The following is an 8535-nucleotide window of genomic DNA, read 5'->3' as shown; positions in this document are numbered from 1 at the left end:
GCCTGTATAATAAACAGGAACCTGTTACATCACTGAGACACTGATAATGCAGCCTGTATAATAAACAGGAACCTGTGACATCACTGAGACACTGATAACGCAGCCTGTATAATAAATAGGAACCTGTGACATCACTGAAGCACTGATAATGCAACCTGTATAATAAATAGGAACCTGACATCATTAAGACACTGGTAACACAGCCTGTATAATAAAAAGGAACCTGTGACATCACTGAAGCACTGATAATGCAGACTGTATAAAAAACAGGAACCTGTGACATCACTGAGACACTGATAACGCAGCCTGTATAATAAATAGGAACCTGTGACATCACTGAGGCACTGATAATGCAACCTGTATAATAAATAGGAACCTGACATCATTAAGACACTGATAACGCAGCCTGTATAATAAAAAGGAACCTGTGACATCACTGAGACACTGATAACGCAGCCTGTTTAATAAAAAGGAACCTGTGACATCACTGAGACACTGATAACACAGCCTGTATAAAAAAAAGGAACCTGTGACATCACTGAAGCACTGATAATGCAGACTGTATAATAAACAGGAACCTGTGACATCACTGATACACTGATAACCACAGCCTGTATAATAAATAGGAACCTGTGACATCACTGAGGCACTGATAATGCAACCTGTAAAATAAATAGGAACCTGTGACATCACCGAGACACTGATAACGCAGCCTATATAATAAAAAGGAACCTGTGACATCACTGAGACACTGATAACACAGCCTGTATAATAAAAAGGAACCTGTGACATCACTGAAGCACTGAATGCAGACTGTACAATAAACAGGAACCTGTGACATCACTGAGACACTGATAATGCAGCCTGTATAATAAATAGGAACCTATGATAGAGACACTGATAATGTAGCCTGTATAATAAACAGGAACCTGTTACATCACTGAGACACTGATAATGCAGCCTGTATAATAAATAGGAACCTGTGACATCACTGAGACACTAACGCAGCCTGTATAATAAATAGGAACCTGTGACAACACTGAGACACTGATAATGCAGCCTGTATAATAAATAGGAAGCTGTGACATTGAGACACTGATCAAGCAGCCTGTATAATAAATAGGAACCTGTGACATCACTGAGACACTGATAATGCAGCCTGTATAATAAATAGGAACCTATGACATCACTGAGATACTGATAATGCAGCCTGTATAACAAATAGGAACCTATGATAGAGACACTGATAATGTAGCCTGTATAATAAACAGGAACCTGTGACATCAATGAGACACTGATAATGCAGCCTGTATAATAAATAGGAAGCTGTGACATTGAGACACTGATAACGCAGCCTGTATAATAAAAAGGAACCTATGACATCACTGAAGCAAGGATAATGCAGACTGTATAATAAACAGGAACCTGTGACATCACTGAGACACTGATAACGCAGCCTGTATAATAAATAGGAACCTGTAACATAACAGAGACACTGATAATGCAGCCTGTATAATAAATAGGAACCTATGATAGAGACACTGATAATGTAGCCTGTATAATAAAGAGGAACCTGTGACATCACTGAGACACTGATAACGCAGCCTGTATAATAAATAGGAACCTGTGACATCACTGAGACACTGATAATGCAGCCTGTATAATAAATAGGAACCTGTGACAACACTGAGACACTGATAATGCAGCATGTATAATAAATAGGTAACTGTGACATTGAGACACTGATAGCGCAGCCTGTATAATAAATAGGAACCTGTGACATCACTGAGACACTGATAACACAGCCTGTATAATAAAAAGGAACCTGTAACATCACTGAAGCACTGGTAATGCAGACTGTATAATAAACAGGAACCTGTGACATCACAGAGACACTGATAATGCAGCCTGTATAATAAATAGGAACCTGTGACTTCACTGAGGGTCTGATAATGCAGCCTGTATAATAAACAGCAACCTGTCACATTGAGACACTGATAATGCCGACTGTATAATAAACAGGAACCTGTGACATCACTGAGGCACTGATAACGCAGCCTGTATAATAAAAAGGAACTTGTGACATCACTGAAGCACTGATAACGCAGCCTGTATAATAAACAGGAACCTGTGACATCAATGAGACACTGATAATGCAGCCTGTATAATAAATAGGAACCTGTGACATCACTGAGAAACTGATAACGCAGCCTGTATAATAAAAAGGAACCTGTGACATCACTGAAGCACTGATAATGCAGACTGTATAATAAACAGGAACCTGTGACATCAATTAGACACTGATAACGCAGCCTGTATAATAAATAGAACCTATGATAGAGACACTGATAATGTAGCCTGTATAATAAACAGAAACCTGTGACATCACTGAGGCACTGATAATGCAGCCAGTATAATAAATAGGAACCTATGACATCACTGAGACACTGATAATGCTGCCTGTATAATAAACAGGAACCTGTGACATCATTGAGACACTGATAATGCAGCCTGTATAATAAATAGGAAGCTGTGACATTGAGACACTGATAACGCAGCCTGTATAATAAATAGGAACCTGTGACATCACTGAAGCACTGATAATGCAACCTGCATAATAAATAGGAACCTGACATCATTAAGACACTGGTAACACAGCCTGTATAATAAAAAGGAACCTGTGACATCACTGAAGCACTGATAATGCAGACTGAATAATAAACAGGAACCTGACATCATTAAGGCACAGATAACGCAGCCTGTATAATAAATAGGAACCTGTGACATCACTGAGACACTGATAATGCAGACTGTATAATAAACAGGAACCTGTGACATCACTGAGACACTGATAACGCAGCCTGTATAATAAAAAGGAACCTGTGACATCACTGAAGCACTGATAATGCAGACTGTATAATAAACAGGAACCTGACATCATTAAGACACTGATAATGTAGCCTGTATAATAAACATAAACCTGTGACATCTCTGAGACACTGATAACGCAGCCTGTATAATAAATAGGAACCTGTGACATCACTGAGACACTGATAATGCAGCCTGTATAATAAATAGGAACCTATGACATCACTGAGACACTGATAATGCAGCCTGTATAATAAATAGGAACCTATGATAGAGACACTGATAATGTAGCCTGTATAATAAACAGGAACCTGTGACATCATTGAGACACTGATAATGCAGCCTGTATAATAAATAGGATGCTGTGACATTGAGACACTGATAACGCAGCCTGTATAATAAAAGGGAAACTATGACATCACTGAAGCACTGATAATGCAGACTGTATAATAAACAGGAACCTGTGACATCACTGAGACACTGATAACGCAGCCTTTATAATAAATAGGAACCTGTAACATAACTGAGACACTGATAATGCAGCCTGTATAATAAATAGGAACCTATGATAGAGACACTGATAATGTAGCCTGTATAATAAACAGGAACCTGTTACATCACTGAGACACTGATAATGCAGCCTGTATAATAAATAGGAACCTGTGACATCACTGAGACACTGATAACGCAGCCTGTATAATAAATAGGAACCTGTGACAACACTGAGACACTGATAATGCAGCCTGTGTAATAAATAGGAAGCTGTGACATTGAGACACTGATAACGCAGCCTGTATAATAAAAAGGAACCTGTGACATCACTGAGGCATGGATAATGCAGCCTGTATAATAAATAGGAACGTGTGACATCACTGAGACACTGATAACACAGCCTGCATAATTAAAAGGAACCTATGACATCACTGAAGCACTGATAATGCAGACTGTATAATAAACAGGAACCTGTGACATCACTGAGACACTGATAACGCAGCCTGTATAATAAATAGGAACCTGTAACATAACTGAGACACTGATAATGCAGCCTGTATAATAAATAGGAAGCTGTGACATTGAGACACTGATAATGTAGCCTGTATAATAAACAGAAACCTATGACATCACTGAGACACTGATAATGCAGCCTGTATAATAAATAGGAACCTATGATAGAGACACTGATAATGTAGCCTGTATAATAAACAGGAACCTGTGACATCATTGAGACACTGATAATGCAGCCTGTATAATAAATAGGAAGCTGTGACATTGAGACACTGATAACGCAGCCTGTATAATAAAAGGGAAACTATGACATCACTGAAGCACTGATAATGCAGACTGTATAATAAACAGGAACCTGTGACATCACTGAGACACTGATAACGCAGCCTGTATAATAAATAGGAACCTGTAACATAACTGAGAAACTGATAATGCAGCCTGTATAATAAATAGGAAGCTGTGACATTGAGACACTGATAATGTAGCCTGTATAATAAACAGAAACCTGTGACATCACTGAGACACTGATAATGCAGCCTGTATAATAAACAGGAACCTGTGACATCACTGAGACACTGATAACGCAGCCTGTATAATAAATAGGAACCTGTAACATAACAGAGACACTGATAATGCAGCCTGTATAATAAAAAGGAAATTATGATAGAGACACTGATAATGTAGCCTGTATAATAAACAGGAACCTGTGACATCACTGAGACACTGATAACGCAGCCTGTATAATAAATAGGAACCTGTGACATCACTGAGACACTGATAATGCAGCCTGTATAATAAATAGGAGCCTATGACATCACTGAGACACTGATAATGCAGCCTGTATAATAAAAAGGAACCTGTGACATCACTGAGACACTGATAACACAGCCTGTATAATAAAAAGGAACCTGTAACATCACTGAAGCACTGATAATGCAGACTGTATAATAAACAGGAACCTGTGACATCACTGAGACTCTGATAACGCAGCCTGTATAATAAATAGGAACCTGTGACATCACTGAGGCACTGATAATGCAACCTGTATAATAAATAGGATCCTGACATCATTAAGACACTGGTAACACAGCCTTTATAATAAAGGAACCTGTGACATTACTGAAGCACTGATAATGCAGACTGTATAATAAACAGGATACTGTGACATCACTGAGACACTGATAATGCAGCCTGTATAATAAATAGGAACCTGTGACCTCACTGAGGCACTGATAATGCAACCTGTATAATAAATAGGAACCTATGATAGAGACACTGATAATGTAGCCTGTATAATAAACAGGAACCTGTGACATCATTGAGACACTGATAATGCAGCCTGTATAATAAATAGGAAGCTGTGACATTGAGACACTGATAAGGCAGCCTGTATAATAAACAGAAACCTATGACATCACTGAGACACTGATAATGCAGCCTGTATAATAAATAGGAACCTGTAACATCACTGAGACACTGATAACGCAGCCTGTATAATAAATAGGAACCTGTAACATAACTGAGATACTGATAATGCAGCCTGTATAATAAAAAGGAAATTATGATAGAGACACTGATAATGTAGCCTGTATAATAAACAGGAACCTGTGACATCACTGAGACACTGATAACGCAGCCTGTATAATAAATAGGAACCTGTGACATCACTGAGACACTGATAACGCAGCCTGTATAAGAAATAGGAACCTGTAACATAACTGAGACACTGATAATGCAGCCTGTATAATAAAAAGGAAATTATGATAGAGACACTGATAATGTAGCCTGTATAATAAACAGGAACGGGTTACATCACTGAGACACTGATAATGCAGCCTGTATAATAGGAACCTGTGACATCACTGAGGCACAGATAACGCAGCCTGTATTATAAATAGGAACCTGTGACAACACTGAGACACTGATAATGCAGCCTGTATAATAAACAAGAACCTGTTACATCACTGAGACACTGATAATTGAGCCTGTATAATAAATAGGAACCTATGATAGAGACACTGATAATGTAGCCTGTATAATAAACAGGAACCTGTTACATCAGTGAGACACTGATAATGCAGCCTGTATAATAAATAGGAAGCTGTGACATTGAGACACTGATAACGCAGCCTGTATAATAAAAAGGAACCTGTGACATCACTGAGGCACTAATAATGCAGCCTGTATAATAAATAGGAACCTGTGAAATCACTGAGACACTGATAACACAGCCTGTATAATAAAAAGGAACCTATGACATCACTGAAGCACTGATAATGCAGACTGTATAATAAACAGGAACCTGTGACATCACTGAGACACTGATAACGCAGCCTGTATAATAAATAGGAACCTGTGACATCACTGAAGCACTGATAATGCAGACTGTATTATAAACAGGAACCTGTGACATCACTGAGACACTGATAATGCAGCCTGTATAATAAATAGAACCTATGATAGAGACACTGATAATGTAGCCTGTATAATGAACAGAAACCTGTGACATCACTGAGGCACTGATAACGCAGCCTGTATAATAAATATGAACCTATGACATCACTGAAGCACTGATAATGCAGACAGTATAATAAACAGGAACCTGTGACATCACTGAGACACTGATAACGCAGCCTGTATAATAAATAGGAACCTGTGACATCACTGAGACACTGATAAAGCAGCCTGTATAATAAAGAGGAACCTGTGACATCACTGAGACACTGATAATGCAGCCTGTATAATAAATAGGAAGCTGTGACATTATTGAGACACTGATAGCGCAGCCTGTATAATAAATAGGAACCTGTGACATCACTGTGAGTCTGATAATGCAGCCTGTATAATAAATAGGAACCTGTGACATCACTGAGACACTGATAACACAGCCTGTATAATAAATAGGAACCTGTGACATCACTGAGACACTGATAATGCATCCTGTATAATAAATAGGAACCTGTGACATCACTGAGACACTGATAACACAGCCTGTATAATAAACAGGAACCTGTGACATCACTGAGACACTGATAAAGCAGCCTGTGTAATAAACAGCAATCTGTGACATTGAGACACTGATAATGCCGACTGTATAATAAACAGGAACCTGTGACATCACTGAGGCACTGATACCGCAGTCTGTATAAAAAAAAGGAACCTGTGACATCACTGAAGCACTGATAATGCAGACTGTATAATAAACAGGAACCTGTGACATCACTGAGACACTGATAATGCAGCCTGTATAATAAATAGAACCTATGATAGAGACACTGATAATGTAGCCTGTATAATGAACAGAAACCTGTGACATCACTGAGGCACTGATAACGCAGCCTGTATAATAAATATGAACCTGTGACATCACTGAAGCACTGATAATGCAGACAGTATAATAAACAGGAACCTGTGACATCACTGAGACACTGATAACGCAGCCTGCATAATAAATAGGAACCTGTGACATCACTGAGACACTGATAATGCAGCCAGTTTAATAAATAGGAACCTATGACATCACTGAGACACTGATAGCGCAGCCTGTATAATAAATAGGAACCTGTGACATCACTGAGACACTGATAACACAGCCTGTATAATAAATAGGAACCTGACATCATTAAGACACTGATAATGCAGCCTGTATAATAAATAGGAACCTGTGACATCACTGAAGCACTGATAATGCAACCTGTATAATAAATAGGAACCTGACATCATTAAGACACTGGTAACACAGCCTGTATAATAAAAAGGAACCTGTGACATCACTGAAGCACTGATAATGCAGACTGTATAAAAAACAGGAACCTGTGACATCACTGAGACACTGATAACGCAGCCTGTATAATAAATAGGAACCTGTGACATCACTGAGGCACTGATAATGCAACCTGTATAATAAATAGGAACCTGACATCATTAAGACACTGATAATGCAGCCTGTATAAAAAATAGGAACCTGTGACATCACTGAGACACTGATAACGCAGCCTGTATAATAAATAGGAACCTATGATAGAGACACTGATAATGTAGCCTGTATAATAAACAGGAACCTGTTACATCACTGAGACACTGATAATGCAGCCTGTATAAAAATAGGAACCTGTGACATCACTGAGACACTGATAACGCAGCCTGTATAATAAATAGGAACCTGTGACAACACTGAGACACTGATAATGCAGCCTGTATAATAAATAGGAAGCTGTGACATTGAGACACTGATAAAGCAGCCTGTATAATAAAAAGGAACTTGTGACATCACTGAGGCACTGATAATGCAGCCTGTATAATAAATAGGAACCTGTGACATCACTGAGACACTGATAACACAGCTTGTATAATAAAAAGGAACCTATGACATCACTGAAGCACTGATAATGCAGACTGTATAATAAACAGGAACCTGTGACATCACTGAGACACTGATAATGCAGCCTGTATAATAAATAGGAACCTATGATAGAGACACTGATAATGTAGCCTGTATAATAAACAGGAACCTGTGACATCATTGAGACACTGATAATGCAGCCTGTATAATAAATAGGAAGCTGTGACATTGAGACACTGATAACGCAGCCTGTATAATAAAAAGGAACCTATGACATCACTGAAGCAAGGATAATGCAGACTGTATAATAAACAGGAACC

This window comes from Taudactylus pleione, unplaced genomic scaffold, assembly GCF_031769625.1.
Source record: "Taudactylus pleione unplaced genomic scaffold, aTauple2 ptg003505l, whole genome shotgun sequence".
Classification (NCBI taxonomy): Eukaryota; Metazoa; Chordata; class Amphibia; order Anura; family Myobatrachidae; genus Taudactylus; species Taudactylus pleione.
The sequence above is the reverse complement of the archived record's forward strand: the minus strand, read 5'-3'. Positions refer to the sequence as shown.